This window comes from Salmo salar, chromosome 15, assembly GCF_965601325.2.
Source record: "Salmo salar chromosome 15, fSalSal1, whole genome shotgun sequence".
Classification (NCBI taxonomy): domain Eukaryota; kingdom Metazoa; phylum Chordata; class Actinopteri; order Salmoniformes; family Salmonidae; genus Salmo; species Salmo salar.
The window spans coordinates 42,150,041-42,168,910 of record NC_138305.1 but is presented as its reverse complement, the minus strand read 5'-3'; the positions used below and the strand labels follow the sequence as shown (position 1 = coordinate 42,168,910).

At 41.7% G+C, this 18,870-nt stretch overlaps 1 long non-coding RNA gene across 1 annotated transcript; it reads right to left on the bottom strand.

Moving 5' to 3' along the window:
* Positions 1 to 864: 864 nt before the first annotated feature.
* LOC145850430 (uncharacterized) lies at positions 865 to 7,144 on the bottom strand. Its single transcript, XR_014380619.1, has 3 exons — positions 5,112 to 7,144; positions 4,383 to 4,470; positions 865 to 2,013 (listed from the first exon to the last, which is right to left on the bottom strand). It is a non-coding gene; the product is annotated as an uncharacterized LOC145850430 (long non-coding RNA).
* Positions 7,145 to 18,870: the final 11,726 nt, after the last annotated feature.

Below are 18,870 nucleotides of genomic sequence, written 5' to 3'. Positions count from 1 at the left end.
TAATATATCACCCCCATTTGCTGAGACAAAGTTGGACTTGGTGGTCATGACTTTACAGTATTGTCTCCTGCAGGTATCCATCCAGCTCCCATCCTTCTCTGTGTCCTTGGTGGAGGCCAGGAAGGCACTTATCTCATAGTCTACAGACAAAACCAAAAGACATCACTCACTCACTGACTACCAAATGCAATCATTCATATCCTAATTTACTTTCAGGAGAGCCTATAGCCTCCATTATGCAATCAGAGCCATCTTTTATTTCAGAAACCCTGACCTTTTAAACAACATTGACATTGTGTCTGAATCTAAAGTGCCACCTCACCTCACAGACATTAGTTTAGAATTTCAATTAGCCTCTCTAGCCTTAATCTCTAATGTCAACTAATGCTTGATGTTCCCATTCAGGCATTACATTTTTAAATGTCTTTTTTTTCAAGGCCTCTACTGACTAAGGGGGTATTGTTTGTATTGAGTGCTTTGAATAGCCTACGTTTATATATTTACACGACAGGCAAAGCAGAACGGTAATGAAAGGAAAGGTTTTAAAGCATTAATGAACCAGTGGAGGATCCTTGGCACCAGGTGGAGATCTTGTGGCTGAATGAACAGCATTGTTCAAGAGACCCTGTCCCTGCACCCAACTCCACAGCTAATGACAGACATGCTCACCCAAACCCTTCATATGAGAACTTCAAACAACACAATCTTGATTCACCTATTGGAAAATTATTGCTGCATAACTAATACCCGTACCATAGTCAGGCAGAAATACACTACATAACCAAAAGTATGTGGACACCTGCTTGTCAAACATCTCATTCCAAAATCATGGGCATTAATATGGAGTTGGTCCCCCCTTTGCTGCTATAATAGCCTCCACTCTTCTGGGAAGGCTTTCCAGTAGATGTTGGAACATTGTTGAGGGGACTTGCTTCCATTCAGCCACAAGAGCATTAGTGAGGTCGGGCACTGATGTTAGGCGATTAGGCCTGGTTCGCAGTCAGCCGACACTTGGCATTGCACATGGTGATCTTAGGCTTGTGTGCGGCTGCACGGCCATAGAATCCCATTTCATAAAGCTCCCGATGAACAGTTATATTGCTGACGTGGCTTCCAGAAGCAGTTTGGAACTCAGTAGTGAGTGTTGCAACCGAGGACAAACGCTTTTTACCGTTCTGTGAGCCGTTGTTGCTCCTAGACGTTTCCACTTCACAATAACAGCACTTACAGTTGACCGGGGCAGCTCTAGCAGGGCATAAATTTGATGAACTGACTTGTAGGGAAGGTGGCATCCTATGACGGTGCCACGTTGAAAGTCACTGAGCTCTTCAGTAAGGCCATTCTACTCCCAATGTTTGTCTATGGAGATTGCATGGCTGTGTGCTCGATTTTATACACCTGTCAGCAACTAGCTTCAGGACTTCCTCTTCTTTACGTTAGGTCAAGGGGTGCGAGTAGAAGAGCACTGACCTTCTGGAGGGCCCTAGGGGGAAGTCTCCTCTCCGATAGTCCTCCAATCACACTCATACGCACCAGGATGTGGTTCCTCTCAACAGACAGACCATCAGTGATGAAGATGGGGGAGGGAATATAAAAATGGGAGGAGAAATTAGGTGATCTCTAATTCAGAAACAAAACTGGCGTGCTTGCAGGCACATTTATTTTGTGACCAGACAATTCACAGCATTTCAATTCATGACCAGTCACAATATCCATTATGGAGGCATTCAAAAGACACTTTTGGAAATGGCCTTTTGTTTACGCTTTATTTCATTTTACTGTGACAAGGCAAATGATCAATTTCTCATTTTGTCGTGATTAGACTAACAGTGGAACCACTGCCTGTCATAACATTATGAGGCACAGGAAAACAAACAGCTTTTCAAATACCCTTCACCAGACAATGTATCGGTGATGTTGTCCTTCTGACACTGCAACAACATGTCGTAAATGTTGTACTGTGACTTCAGATGCAGGAGGGAGTCTAGGTTGCAGCACCTCACACTTAGTAATCTGAAAGTACATGAAAATACATAGATAAACAAATGTCACTTCTCAAGGACATACAATTACAGATCGTACAAACTTAATCCTTATAAAGTTAGTTAACCATTTGATTTAGAGTGCTTGCTCTGAAAACCCATTGGGTCTAGCTGCCTACTGCCTACAGACCTGTAATGGACAGTATGTTGTATTTTTTCCCAGGTCTTATAAAAGTTATTATTCGTTTCCGCTCGCCTGCCTTATTGCCTTGTATATCAGCAGACTCCACAGAGGGCCAAGCCAGAGTGCTTTGCATAATAGGGAGAAAGAATCTCTAACTGAATTGTGGAAATAGATTTCAACATTAACGCAGCAGTTGAGAGTAATACATCATGAAAGCGGATGCAGGAGGGATGTGACGGGGACATAACAACGGTGACATAAAACAGGCAGGTGGAAGTGAGCAGTAAAACAGGACAACCCTGCGTGTCATTGTTAAGTGACAGATATTTCCCTCCCTAATGGCTAATAATGATGGGATTTACTACCGAGCAGTCTGTTCATATCAGCCTTGTCTCTTTGCTGTGACAGTAACACAAGCCCATTGTATAGGGTTTGGGCAGCAACACAACATGCTGAAGCTGTAATCAACCAAAGCAATCTTGGGACACCTGGAAGCAATTCAAGATAGCATTGTTTCAACACAGACACCAAACTGCAGGAATGCAAGTTATTGTAAACAGGAAAAAATACCAGTCCTAGAGCAGAAAGAATTCCACTATTCTAATCATTAACTATAAGTGAAAGATTCCGTAGAAGCCAGTCAGGAGCCAGTAAACATTATACATGTTCGTCCTGCATTCAGGGAGTGAGGAGCTCCATATTTGTTCATACTATTAGAAGGCTCTGATTAGGAGTGCAGTGTGAGGGCAATTCATTATCATTACTTTAAGCATGACAATTGGGAGCCAACGTGCTGCTGAAATGAACACTGAATAAAACCGCTCAAGAAAATTACACAGCCGCACTGTTTTGTCAACAGGAAGCCTTCCTCCTCCAAAACAACAGTCTCTTAATTGATCTATTTAGCATATTTGGTGGAGCTGAGCAGGTCTCTCCAAAGAGGATGTAGCTCAGGCTCTTTCATCTGCAGTCACCGCCACCGCGCCAACCTCCGCGAGACACCAACACTGACTTGCGCTCCCTTTGACTGGGGCGGCCATCGCTAAGGATTCCCTTTGACTTTAACATGAAGATGGAGATGTGATCTGGTTAAGCAAGGAGAGGTGCGAGTCGTTGCCGTGATGGAGCATCCTGTCAAAGCAAAATTATTAATTTCTGTGATGCTGTGAACCGTCATCACGCCCCCAGTGTCATGGGCACCTTCAGTCATTCAATTTGATGTCCACTGGAAGACAGAATGGCTTTGTGAGTTCTGAAGGCCGTCCATTTTCCACCTCATCCTTCACTGTTTACCATTCAGATCAAAATCTAACCTTTATGGTTTCAACTAGTTTCAGCCGGAATGAACTGTCTCTAGATTCTACAGTTCTTTTCAAGATGTAGCTGTTGTGTTCACTTTGGGACATCAGTGCAGAGAAACCCTAACAAACTGTGAGCTAACACCCACTCAAGCCGGTCCTTCTTCCTGTGATGTCCCGCCCGCCACTCCAGCGACACACTGACAGCTGTGACAGTTGTTGGGTGAAATGAGGACGTGAGAAGGGACAGTGGCTCAGTAATGATGACCTCTCCTCAGAGAGACAAGAGAGAGGCAGAGGCCATCCAGTGACATGTCTATAACCTCTGGAAGTGTGGTTAAGTTAAAGCACCAGCTGTGTTTACACTTAGGCAAGTTAGTGTTTGTGGAATACATCGCCCTTTCCAAAAGTATTCTCCGGAGAGGTTAAGCGAACCAAAAATATGTGAGCAATATAAGCAAAATAAATGTTCACATCAAATCATGTTAAGAATGAAGAAATTACAAAAAAATAAGAACATTCTTTGTGGTAGCTTTAATAGCCATGGTGGGGTCTTATCTGTTGTAAATGCATTAGTGTTATATTAATGAGTCTTCTCTGTGTCTAAAAGAGTGACTCAGCACAGCATTACTTAATTCAACTAAGAATGCTTTTCAGAGAAAAATAAAATAGACACGGCTCAATTCTGACAATAGCTCTTTTCATATAGCGGAATTATTATATCAGGCAGTCCATGTGGTTTAATCATAGCATAAAGCAAAGAGTCAATCTCATATTGATCAATGGGTGAAGGATGTATGAATGCGACACAACAGGCTAACCAGACGGTAAACCACACAATGTATGTGCTGCTGTGCCTTTGTGCTCCTGCTCCCCATTCATTCTGAAAGGAAGATCGGAGAACAGAATTCATCTTACCTCAGGCCAAACGTGTGAGATTGCTCATAGTTGAACAGTGAATGAATTTTCACATTGAATTCACAGCAATCAGCCTATCAATCAAATCCTGTGGCAAAGAGGAACAAAACAGAGTGAAAAGGATGGAAAGATTGTGATGATGTGAAAGGTAGATAATGAATTCTTACCTAAACACTGATAACGTGCAGTAGTTATTGATTTGGCTGTCTGTAGAAGCACACGTAGAACTACGTTAAGATAGTCCTGTTTGCACACAGTGTAAGTATACCCTCCTATGGTAGAACCCGGGACTGCAACCACGTTTAAAAGTACCACCTTATCTTTCATATTGGCTGCATAATCTAAACTAAACATTCTTCTCTTTCACATTTTCACATATTTTAAACAACCCATGTTATTTATGGGTAGCATCATCTGAACAAACTGATGTGAAACGCCAGCATGGTGTGTGCAATGCCAGGGTTGTGGGTTCAATTCCCACGGGGGGCCAGTATAAAAAAAATAAAAAATAAATATACAAATAAATTAAAAAAAAGAATGCATGAAATGGTATGAAATGTATGCATTCACTACTGTAAGTCGCTCTGGATAAGAGCGTCTGCTAAATGACTAAAATGTAAAAAAAAAAAAAGTTAAATGTAAACCGTATCCAACCTAGGAGTCATACATATGACAAGTCAAGCATTCTCCTCGTAGTGTGTGAGGGTCAGTGTTGACGTCAAGACTCACTGTGAGGGAGATGGGCATCTCCCTTAGGTTGTACTCAGCCTTATTGGGCAGAGGCTGCTGTCCCAAGAGCTCCCACCAGCATGGGGGGAGGACAGAAGGTTGACCATGGACATGAACGACTGCGGAGCAGGAGGGGTCAGGGCAAAACATTAAGACATAATTGTATTGTTCTGAAAAACTAAGGTCAAGATTACATTAGTTTGGTTTTATGACAAGGTCAGGGTGCAGCAATTGTTTTTGTTTCTTTCCTACATGCTATCTATTCAAACGGATTAAAAATTATCTGGAGTGTGAAAATAAGGAATTTGGACTATAGAGATTTACTCAATCAGTCACTAGAGATTTATTCTGCATGTAAATAACCGATTTCTTCTCAACAAAAGGATGACAATTACATTCACATCTGCTACAGACAGTGTGTATTGCTGTAGGGGTATCAGAGGACTGACATATTGATAGATCACCCTCAAAGTGATGCACAGAACACCAACTGTTAGACTTCAGTGCAGCTTTTGACATTATCGATCATAGTCTGCTGCCGGAAAAACACATGTTATGGCTTTACACCCCCTGCTATAATGTGGATAAAGAGTTACTTGACTAACAGAACACAAAAGGTGTTCTTTAATGGAAGCCTCTCAAATATAATCCAGTTAGAATCAGGAATTCCCCAGGGTAGCTGTTTAGGCCCCTTGCTTTTAAAATTTTTACTAACGACATGCCACTGACTTTGAGTAAAGCTAGTGTCTATGTATGCGGATGACTCAACACTATACACGTCAGCTACTACAGTGACTGAAATGACTGCAACACTCAACAAAGAGCTGCGGTTAGTTTCAGAGTGGGTGCAAGGAATAAGTTAGCCCTAAATATTTCTAAAAGCATTGTATTTGGAACAAAACATTCACTAAACCCTAAACCTCAACAAAATCTTGTAATAAATAATGTGGAAATTGAGCAAGTTGAGATGACTAAACTGTTGGAGTAACCCTAGATTGTAAACTGTCATGGTCAAAACATATTGATGCAGTAGTAGCTAAGATGGGGAGAAGTCTGTCTATAATAAAGCGATGCTCTGCCTTCTTAACAACACTATCAACAAGGCAGGTCCTACAGGCCCTAGTTTTGTTGCACCCTGACTACTGTTCAGTCGTGTGGTCAGGTGCCACAATTGCAATTGGCTCAGAAAATTACAATTGGCTCAGAACAGGGCAGCACGGCTGGCCCTTGGATGTACACAGAGAGCTAATATTAATAATATGCATGTCAATCTCTACTATACATATACATGGATTTAGTACTGTAGATATGTGGTAGTGATGGAGTAGGGGCCTGAGGGCATTGTGAAATCTGTGAATGTATTGTAATGTTTTTAAAATTGTATAAACTGCCTTAGTTTTGATGGAACCCAAGAAGAGTAGCTGCTGCTTTGGCAGCAGCTAATGGGGATCCATAATACATACAAATACAAACTGTGAATACATGAGTAGATTACTTCCTGTAGATTAGTGAATACAAAAGACTGGATTTAAATAAAACATCAGAAAACAAGAGCTAGGATATTTATCTGTCAGATACCATTATTTAATTTAGGGAATAAATCATACCAAAACAGATCTAAAAACCCACATTGTCGTTCTTGCAGGTCTGGTGTCTGTCATTTTTATCTATGGCTGGGCTGGTTCCTATCTTGTCTGAATATGGTATAGACCAAGACTGGGCAATCATTTTATCTCGAGGGCCACATCGAGATTTCACAATTTCTCGGACAGATTTGTTAGTCAAAATAAATTTGCGGTCCAGAAAAAGGGCAATTATTTGAAAACGTATAGTGTAGGTCCATTAGAATTTCTATATACTTTTTGTATCTAGTTTTAGACGTTCAAGTGTGGCCTGGGGTGTTTTTCATCCCAAAATAATAATTTCCCAAACCAGATTGAAAGGGCAGTATGTTGCCCAGCCCTGGTATAGACCTACCATTCACACACAGCCTTTAACCATCAACCATACAGCGCTAACACAACAAGGACAATAGTAGCTAGTACCTGAGCTGTGTAATGCCACCACACCAGGGGCTGTTGCTGCTACCTGTGTCACCCTCACACCGTAGCCAAACTTGTCACATGGTCTTGCCTGCAGGAAAGTAGGCCATGGTTGCTATTAGCCAAAAGCGATTTACTATCTTGCATAATCAAAGGTTTGTGTGTGATTCCTCATTCTTTGTGTGCAGTATATTTGTTTATTATTAAAATGGAAACACATTAGTTAGGCCAAACGCATTATTCTATACTCTGGAATATTGAAATGGCACTCAAGTGTATAAATATATTTATGTTAATTGACTTTATGTAACTCTCTAGCTCAAACAATTGATAGAATATAAAGATAAAAGTAAAACAATATTCCAAGCACATTTTCACCACTATTGTGGATTAATCAAAGTAATGGGAATTTACAAAAAAAATAGGACTAAAAGCTGAAATGGAAGATTTAAAACATTTAGAAATGTAAACACTAATTGATTTAATGTGTAAAGATCCTTAATTAATTACAAAACAAGGGTGTGATTTAAAAATAGATTAGTTTAATTAGAATACAGAGCAAAATAAGGGAGGTAATTAAAAGAGAATGTAAACAATTCTAGTCATTTAAAGCAGCAGGGATTTCTGCCCAGGTTTGCAGTATAAGATGCATATACTGGGCAGTACTTAATGAGAGACTAATAAATCTAATTCAGTGTAATAGTACCAGCATATGATATACATACAGTACATAGCTGAGCGTCATAAATACTAAGTACGGAAGTAGACTTAATTTTGCCTATTCATCCCTACCATGGTGTTGTTTCTCAATGCACATCACCAGTAAGCAATAAGAGTTGACTATAACATGGTAATACCTGTAGTTTCTTGGTGAACCTGGAGTATGCTGGAGGAGCAGCAGGACTTTCGGAGTGGCAGAAAAGTTCAGCAGGTTCAAGTTCAGGAAAGTCTCCTCCCAAACCACTCTGTGTGAACAGACAGCAGAAGGAAAGTATGACGGGAACCTCATTATTTCCCATCTTATTTATCCTTCTTAACAACATGCCAGAAGGGTGACTGAAAATGAAACCATAACATCATTATCATAGATCCACAAGCACCCTTTGCCTGCAGGGGGAGACACTAACAAAACTAACATATTCTGCAGCTCCTGAGAGGACGTGCCAAGGATGGCTCTGGGAACCGGGGGTGGGATCTCTTTCTGACAGGGAGCTCATCTATGATAGGGAGAAAAGAACTTCAGAGTGAGCCTTTGTAATTCTCCCCCGAACCTGTACACTGAACAGCAATAATGAGGAGTTCAGCAGTGATATTAGGGGCTCTGAATCTCATTCCTCCAGTCTTTCTACCTTCCTCCATAAGAGCACAGGGCTCACAGGGATTAGTTATAAGCAGAGTGGAGAAAGTTCTCCTCTGTTCTCCTCCATTGTCTGCCTGACACACTACATCCCTCACATAATAATGAACTTGGACAATATCCCACTGGGCACAAACAGGTTAAATCAAAGTTGTTTTAACGTAATTTGTAAATGTATTGTGATGTGGAATCTACATGGAAAATACATTTGAAAAAAGTCATTAACTGTTGTTTTGAGGGTGAAATTTCAACCACAGGATTATGTCATCATGGTAACCAAATTTTAACAGACAAACCTTGTATAAAATATTTTTAATTCGTACCTTAAAAATGTCAGATCTTAAATGTTATATCCATTATCAGAAGAAGAAAAAAATTGTCTTGGCACCTCCTACTGGAGAATCTACTTACAGCTACCCTTTGGTCTCCCATCCAGGATTTTAACCAAGCCCTGTTTAGCTTTTATAATTGCCACTGACTATTACCAATGTGCTATTATGAAAATGACATTGAGAGATCTCTTAATAACTAAATATATTCAATGTTGCTATCAAACTCATTCCAAAGGGTAAGTTCAACAGAGCAGATCAAATTTAACCATACTTTATCACTCATGTATCATCAATTATACTATTTAGGCCTATATAGCATTTGCAAAGTCATCAACAGCTACTGTTTCAATTCAACACAGGGTTAAACAAAGAATAGACAATACAATAGGCCTAGGGTTTCAAGTTCTGGTTGAATTAAAATGTAATGATATTTAGTGATATTGCAGTGTTTTCCGTTGTCAATGCAACCAAATATCACCATTTGAAGGAGATGTATCTTCTGCTTGAATAGTTCTATTAATTATTAATAATTTATATGTTGGTTTCATGCCTCCATCTCAGCCAGCAGCACAGATTGAAGATAAATCTCCTTCAAATGTTGATATTTGGTTGCGTTGACAACCAAACACAAATCAATATTCCTTTGTAATCCAGTAAATAGCCTACAGTTAAGCCCATTTTACAAACTAATGTAACATTCAACCTTAACATCCTCCCCCTCCCCCCCCCTCCTCCCTCTCTGCGGATGACTTCGTCAACCATTTTGAAAAGAAGGTCGACGACATCCGATCCTCGTTTGTTAAGTCAAACGACACCGCTGGTCCTGCTCACACTGCCCTACCCTGTGCTTTGACCTCTTTCTCCCCCCTCTCTCCAGATGAAATCTCACGTCTTGTGACGGCCGGCCGCCCAACAACCTGCCCGCTTGACCCTATCCCCTCCTCTCTTCTCCAGACCATTTCCGGAGACCTTCTCCCTTACCTCACCTCGCTCATCAACTCATCCTTGACCGCTGGCTACGTCCCTTCCGTCTTCAAGAGAGCGAGAGTTGCACCCCTTCTCAAAAAACCTACACTCGATCCCTTCGATGTCAACAACTACAGACCAGTATCCCTTCTTTCTTTTCTCTCCAAAACTCTTGAACGTGCCGTCCTTGGCCAGCTCTCTTGCTATCTCTCTCAGAATGACCTTCTTGATCCAAATCAGTCAGGTTTCAAGACTGGTCATTCAACTGAGACGGCTCTTCTCTGTGTCACGGAGGCTCTCCGCACTGCTAAAGCTAACTCTCTCTCCTCTGCTCTCATCCTTCTAGACCTATCTGCTGCCTTTGATACTGTGAACCACCAGATCCTCCTCTCCACCCTCTCCGAGTTGGGCATCTCCGGCACGGCCCACGCTTGGATTGCGTTCTACCTGACAGGTCGCTCCTACCAGGTGGCGTGGCGAGAATCTGTCTCTGCACCACGTGCTCTCACCACTGGTGTCCCCCAGGGCTCTGTTCTAGGCCCTCTCCTATTCTCGCTATACACCAACTCACTTGGCTCTGTCATATCCTCACATGGTCTCTCCTATCATTGCTATGCAGACGACACACAATTAATCTTCTCCTTTCCCCCTTCTGATAACCAGGTGGCGAATCGCATCTCTGCATGTCTGGCAGACATATCAGTGTGGATGACGGATCACCACCTCAAGCTGAACCTCGGCAAGACGGAGCTGCTTTTCCTCCCGGGGAAGGACTGCCCATTCCATGATCTCGCCATCACGGTTGACAACTCCATTGTATCCTCCTCCCAGAGTGCTAAGAACCTTGGCGTGACCCTGGACAACACCCTGTCATTCTCCACTAACATCAAGGCGGTGACCCGATCCTGTAGGTTCATGCTCTACAACATTCGCAGAGTACGACCCTGCCTCACACAGGAAGCGGCGCAGGTCCTAATCCAGGCACTTGTCATCTCCCGTCTGGATTACTGCAACTCGCTGTTGGCTGGGCTCCCTGACTGTGCCATTAAACCCCTACAACTCATCCAGAACGCAGCAGCCCGTCTGGTGTTCAACCTTCCCAAGTTCTCTCACGTCACCCCGCTCCTCCGCTCTCTCCACTGGCATCCAGTTGAAGCTCGCATCCGCTACAAGACCATGGTGCTTGCCTACGGAGCCGTGAGGGGAATGGCACCTCCGTACCTTCAGGCTCTGATCAGTCCCTACACCCAAACGAGGGCACTGCGCTCATCCACCTCTGGCCTGCTGGCCCCCCTACCTCTGAGGAAGCACAGTTCCCGCTCAGCCCAGTCAAAACTGTTCGCTGCTCTGGCACCCCTATGGTGGAACAAGCTCCCTCACGACGCCAGGACAGCGGAGTCAATCACCACCTTCCGGAGACACCTGAAACCCCACCTCTTTAAGGAATACCTGGGATAGGATAAAGTAATCCTTCTAACCCCCCCCCCCCCCCCCCCCAAAAGATTTAGATGCATTATTGTAAAGTGGTTGTTCCACTGGATATCATAAGGTGAATGCACCAATTTGTAAGTCGCTCTGGATAAGAGCGTCTGCTAAATGACTTAAATGTAAATGTAAACATCCACGGCCACATTTTGAGGTAACTGTAAATATACACTTCTTATGTAATAATAAAGCGTGCATGTTAAAGATAGAATACATAGGTCGTCGCAGGTCTGTGGAGATCTTCACAATTGCTGTAATAATCTGTGCAGAATCTCGAACGGCATTGATCACTTGCACCATGTACTTTTAATCTAATTTCAACTGCAATCCAGGTAATTTGGTTCTGCTATTAGACGAAGCACAGTGATAACACATTCATCTGTTGTATAAATAAACAAATATCTTTGTATTCCCATTTCAACTTTGCTGTCCTTTTAAATGGCTGAAATCACAGTGATAACGCTTTTAGGTGACAACTAATCCAAACATCTAACATTGTTTTTACATTGGAATTTGGTTGTGCTTTAGATGTTTGAAAGCATAGTTAACACATTACGAATTCAACTAACTTTTGCCTCATTTTGAGTGGGAGAAATTGAATATAGGTTTTCATCTCATTGATGTCACACCCTGATCTGTTTCACCTGTCTTTGTGCTTGTCTCCACCCCCCTCCAGGTGTCGTCCATCTGCCCCATCCCCTGTGTATTTATACCTGTGTTCTCTGCTTGTCTGTTGCCAGTTTGTCTTGTCAAGCGTACCAGCGGCTTTCCCGTTTTCCCAGTTTTGACCATTCTGCCTGTCTGCCGTTATGTACCTTGTGACACTGCCCTGGATTACTGACCTCTGCCTGCCCTGACCCTGCCTGCTGTTCTGTACCTTTTGGACTTTGCTCTGGATTACTGACCTCTGTCTGCCCTTGACCTGTCTTTTGCCTGCCCCGTTTTTGTAATAAATACATTGAACTGTCTGCATCTGGGTCTTATCCTGAGGTCTAATAATTGACCAACATCTCAACCACATATTACCCAATTATCCACGTTGAAATGACGTGGTGTACCTAGTGGGATGCTTTTGTTCAAACGTTCATGATGTTTGGTTTGTGAAGTTAAACTGTTGTTCTGGGAATTGCAAAGGCAGTTGAGAAGCTGTAATTGAGAAGTGAGACACCATGGATGATGGAGGTTTTGGATCAACAAAACACAGCCTATCCATCTTAAAGTATGTTTTTTGGTAAACTCTCAAAAAATGATTCTGAATATTTTAGAGGGACGACGAAAGCAAGTGGATTGCTCAGATGTTTTTCTACACCCAGTGAAATAGTTAATATTTCATTCACATGTTATGTTTGAGAGAAGACTAGTAGGGTGGAGTTTGATATGTGAACCTAGGTTAAGGATTACGTTGAATTCATATCAGCTCTCTGCTGCCAATGACTGGAACGAACTGCAAAAATCACTGAACTGCAAAAATCACTGAAGCTGGAAACTCATATCTCCCTCACTAGCTTAAAGCACCAGCTGTCAGAGAAGCTCACAGATCACTGCACCTGTACATAGCCCATCTGTAAATAGCCCATCCAACTACCTCATCCCCATACTGTATTTATTTATTTATTTATCTTGCTCCTTTGCACCCCAGTATCTCGACTTGCACATTCATCTTCTGCACATCTATCACTCCAGTGTTTAATTGGTATATTCTAATTACTTCGCCACCATGGCCTATTTATTGCCTTACCTCCCTTATCTTACCTCATTTGCACACACTGTATATAGACTTTTTCTACTGTATTATTGAATGTATGTTTGTTTATTCCATGTGTAACTCTGTGTTGTTGTATATGTCGAACTGCTTTGCTTTATCTTGGCAAGGTCGCAGTTGTAAATGAGAACTTGTTCTCAACTAGCCTACCTGGTTAAATAAAGGTGAAATAAAAAATAAATATTGATAAAGGCGTAGATGATGGCTCATGATAGGCAACAGCATATCATACGTGCTAGCTGGCAAAGAGTAATCAAACTAGTAAAACTGCTGATAAACATATCCTAAAATATTCCTTTCCATCATAAGTTTTGCTAATGTAACCTTTTATTGGTCGATAACTTGATATAGTAGTATACAGTGGTGTAAAGTACTTAAGTAAAAATACTTTAAAGTACTACTTAAGTCGTTTTTTGGGGTATCTGTACTTCAATATTTATATTTTTGGCAACTTTTACTCCACTACATTCCTAAAGAAAATAATACATAATACTCCATACATTTTCCCTGACACCCAAAAGTACTCATTACATTTTGAATGCTTAGCAGGACAGAAAAATGGTCTAATTCACACACTTAAAGAGAAAATTCCTGGTCATCCCTACTGCATCTGATCTGAAGGACTCACTAAACACAAATGTTTTGTTGGAGTGTTCCCATGGCTATCCGTAAATTTAAAAGACAAGAAAATTGTGCCGTTTGGTTTGCTTAATATAAGGAATTGGAAATTATTTATACTTCTACTTTTGATACTTAAGTATATTTTAACATTTACATATACTTTTGATACTTATGTATATTTAAAACTAAATACTTTTTTTTTTACTTAAGTAAGACTTTACTAGGTGACTTTAACTTGTACTTGAGTCATTTTCTATTAAGGTATCTTTACTTTTACTCAAGTATGAAAATGTGATACTTTTCCCACCACTGGTAGCATATATTTATTTTTTACTGACGACAAAGCCAATGAACAGATGCTTTGAGTGACTGGGTCTGATTTAGCTAAAAGAACTGCCCATAACTGCAATTTGTATTGCCAAACTCACAACAAAACAAAGCACTTTAGTTTAACTGTAATATGATGGAAATATTGCTCCCTTTTTGGTAGAGTGAAAACACTACCTTTTTCCAGGCTGCAGCAATGCACTCATGCAGGCCATAGAGCCTGAGAACCTGCAGTCCTTCAGATGTATTGTACATCTGCTGACACACAAAGATGAAGGCCCCGCTCACGCCAGGGGATGTCTCTGCCTCCTGTAACAATGGCAGCTCTTTAGCCAGGAACCTCTGGGTGAACTGGAAGATCACAGATCAAATAGCCTGATTGATTACCTGATCCACCTCAAATGTTTACTTTTAAGTAACAAGCTTTGATGTTTTGGTATCAACAATCAAGAATTAAAGGCCCAGTGCAGTCAAAAACATGAGTTCACTGTTTTTTATACACTGCATTTGGAGAGTATTCAGATCCCTTCACTTTTCCACATTTTGTTACGTTACAACCTTATTCAAAAATGTATTAAATACATTTTCCCCTCATCAATCTGCACACAATACCACATAATGACAAAGCGAAAACAGATTTTTTGGAATTTATTAAAAAGAAAATAACTGAAATACCTTATTTACATAAGTATTTAGACACTTTGTTATGAGACTCAAAATTGAGCTCAGGTGCATCCTGTTTCCGTTGATTATACTTGAGATGGCACACACCTGTCTATATAAGGTCCCACAGTTGACAGTGCATGTCAGAGCAAAAACCAAGCCAGGAGGTCGAAGGAATTGTCCGTAGAGCTCCGAGACAGGATTGTGTCGAGGCACAGATCTGGGGAAGGGTACCAAAACATTTCTGCAACATTGAAGGTCCCCAAGAACACAGTGGCCTCCATCATTCTTAAATGTAACAAGTTTGGAACCACCAAGACACTTCCTAGAGCTGGCCGCCCGGCCAAACTGAGCAATCGGTGGAAAATGGCCTTGGTCAGGGAAGTGACCAAAAACCCAATGTCACTCTGACAGAGCTCCAGAGTTCCTCTGTGCAGATTGGAGAACCTTCCAGAAGGACAACCATCTTTGCAACACTCCACCAATCAGGCCTTTATAGTAGAGTTGCCAGACGGGAGCCACTCCTCAGTAAAAGGCACGAAAGCCCATTCAGAGTTTGCCAAAAGGCACATCCCTACAGTGAAGCATGGTGGTGGCAGCATCATGCTGTGGGGATGTTTTTCAGGGGAAGGGACTCAGAGACTAGTCAGGATAGAGGGAAAGATGAACAGAGCAAAGTAAAGAGAGATACTTGATGAAAACCTGCTCCAGAGGTCAAAGTTCACCTTCCAACAGGACAATGACCCTAGCATACAGCCAAGACAATGCAGGAGTGGCTTCGGGACAAGTCTCTGAATGTCCTTGAGTGGCCCAGCCGGAGCCCGGACTTCAACCCGATCTAACATCTCTGGAGAGACCTGAAAATAGCTGTGCAGCGACGCTCCCCATCTAACCTGACAGAGATTGAGAGGATCTGCAGAGAAGAATGGGAGAAACTCCCCAAATACAGGTGTGCCAAGCTTGTAGCGTCATACCTAAGAAGACTGGAGGCTGTAATCGCTGCCAAAGGTGCTTCAACAAAGTACTGAGTAAAGGGTCTGAATACTTATGTAAATGTAATATTTCCATTTATTTTATTTGCAAACATTTCTAAAAACCTTGTTTTTGCTTTGTTGTTATGGGGTATTGTGTGTAGATTGATGAGGGGGAAAAAACTATTTGATGCATTTTAGAATAAGGAATGTGGAAAAAGTGAAGTGGTCAGAATAATTTCCAAATGTACTGTGTATATTTCCACACTATGAGGTTGAAATAATACTGTGAAAATGATGACAATGCCCTTTTAGTGTAAGAGCTGCATTGACTCACATCAATGGCTGTCTGCACTGATAACTTGCAAACACTCATGGGATAGCTAAAAACAAGTTTGGCTACAAAATGCTGTCCTAACATTAGAAAATGTTGGCCACCGAACCCCCGTTCATCCTCCAAAAAATGCTGAGTTAATCTTACCAAAATCTATAAACCTCTTTTTTTAATGAGCAAGTCTTCACTACCTATTTCTACATCTAGCTAGTAAGGTATTTTGTGGTGGTAGTATCAGTATTGGTGAAAATCGAAAATTGGCAAGAAGATTTGCTAGCTTAGTGAAGTTCTAGCTAATGCACAAATCAGTTTTCATGATATCTGTTCTGCCGTGATTGGCGAGCCTAGTTCTACAGCACAGCTGACTGCTCTCCGCGACATTATCGCGTTGGCCAAATGTTACAAAATAGCGAGGCACAGTGCCCGCTGTCAGAGTCAGATGCAGTACATACTGATTTCTGAGAACAGTCCCATAATTTTGGTGCTGTACAACTTCAACAAGCTGGCTAACTAGCTACCGTATGGCCATTCAAACAAGCTTGCACTAGCCTGCTAGCTGGAGCAAATTTGCTCAGCTGATCGAGCATGGTTTGCCATAGTAGCCAGTACATCATAGTTTCCGAGAGCGGAGGGATTTACACAGATTTTCAGAATATTTGTAAATGTTTTGATGATTTTCTAAATTGGATCCTGATTGGATGCTAAATTTCTAAGGCACTGCATCACAGTGCTAGACGAGTCACTACAGACCCGGGTTCGATCCCGGGCTGTATCACACTTGCCTAGTTAAATAAAGGTTAAATAAACAAGGAACTAGTGTTAAATGGATGAGCAAAATCTCGATTTTTAGAGAGGAGTTCCACATCATACAAGACAGATCGGTTAAGGGACGAGCGTTGGGTAGGAGTGACGTCACCTGACGTGAGACAATTAGAAGAGCTGTTTGAAAAGAGTGTTGAAATTTCTGCCTGTTATGGTGGGATAGAGTATGGCCTGCCTGGTGACATCAACAGGTTGTAAATTACATAATAGACCAATAAGAAAAAAAGTTCCAAACCTCTCTGCCAATAAATCTAATCAAATTGTATTTGTTGACATACAGTGAGGGAAAAAAGTATTTGATCCCCTGCTGATTTTGTACGTTTGCCCACTGACAAAGACGTGATCAGTCTATAATTTTAATTGTAGGTTTATTTGAACAGTGAGAGACAGAATAACAACCAAAAAATCAAGAAAAACGCATGTCAAAAATGTTATAAATTGATTTGCATTTTAATGAGGGAAATAAGTATTTGACCCCCTCTCAATCAGAAAGATTTCTGGCTCCCAGGTGTCTTTTATACAGGTAACGAGCTGAGATTAGGCGCACACTCTTAAAGGGAGTGCTCCTAATCTCAGTTTGTTACCTGTATAAAAGACACCTGTCCACAGAAGCAATCAATCAATCAGATTCCAAACTCTCCACCATGGCCAAGACCAAAGAGCTCTCCAAGGACGTCAGGGACAAGATTGTAGACCTACACAAGGCTGGAATGGGCTACAAGACCATCTCCAAGCAGCTTGGTCAGAAGGTGACAACAGTTGGTGTGATTATTCTCAAATGGAAGAAACACAAAAGAACTGTCAATCTCCCTCGGCCTGGGGCTCCATGCAAGATCTCACCTCGTGGAGTTGCAATAATCATGAGAACAGTGAGGAATCAGCCCAGAACTACACGGGAGGATCTTGTCAATGATCTCAAGGCAGCTGGGACCATAGTCACCAAGAAAACAATTGGTAAAACACTACGCCGTGAAGGACTGAAATCCTGCAGCGCCCGCAAGCACATATACATGCCCGTCTGAAGTTTGCCAATGAACATCTGAATGATTCAGAGGACAACAGGGTGAAAGTGTTGTGGTCAGATGAGACCAAAATGGAGCTCTTTGGCATCAACTCAACTCGCCGTGTTTGGAGGAGGAGGAATGCTGCCTATGACCCCAAGAACACCATCCCCACCGTCAAACATGGAGGTGGAAACATTATGCTTTGGGGGTGTTTTTCTGCTAAGGGGACAGGACAACTTCACCGCATCAAAGGGACAATGGACGGGGCCATTTACCGTCAAATCTTGGGTGAGAACCTCCTTCCCTCAGCCAGGGCATTGAAAATGGGTCATGGATGGGTATTCCAGCATGACAATGACCCAAAACACACAACCAAGACAACAAAGGAGTGGCTCAAGAAGAAGCACATTAAGGTCCTGGAGTGGCCTAGCCAGTCTCCGGACCTTTATCCCATAGAAAATCTGTGGAGGGAGCTGAAGGTTCGAGTTACCAAACGTCAGCCTCGAAACCTTAATGACTTGGAGAAGATCTGCAAAGAGGAGTGGGACAAAATCCCCCCTGAGATGTGTGCAAACCTGGTGGCCAACTACAAGAAACGTCTGACCTCTGTGATTGCCAACAAGGGTTTTGCCACCAAGTACTAAGTCATGTTTTGCAGAGGGGTCAAATTCTTATTTCCCTCATTAAAATGCAAATCAATTTATAACATTTTTGACATGCGTTTTTCTGGATTTTTTTGTTGTTATTCTGTCTCTCACTGTTCAAATAAACCTACCATTAAAATGATAGACTGATCATTTCTTTGTCAGTGGGCAAACGTACAAAATCAGCAGGGGATCAAATACTTTTTCCCCCCTCACTGTACACGTGTTTAGCAGATGTTATTGCGGGTGTAGCAAAATGCTTGTGCTTCTAGCTCCGACAGTGCAGTAATATCTAACAAGTGATATCTAACAGTTTCACAACATATACCCAAAATACACGTAAATCTAAATAAGGAATGAATTAAGAATATATATACATACATGTCGGAGCGGCATTGGACTAAGATATAGGTGGCATAGTATAGAGTA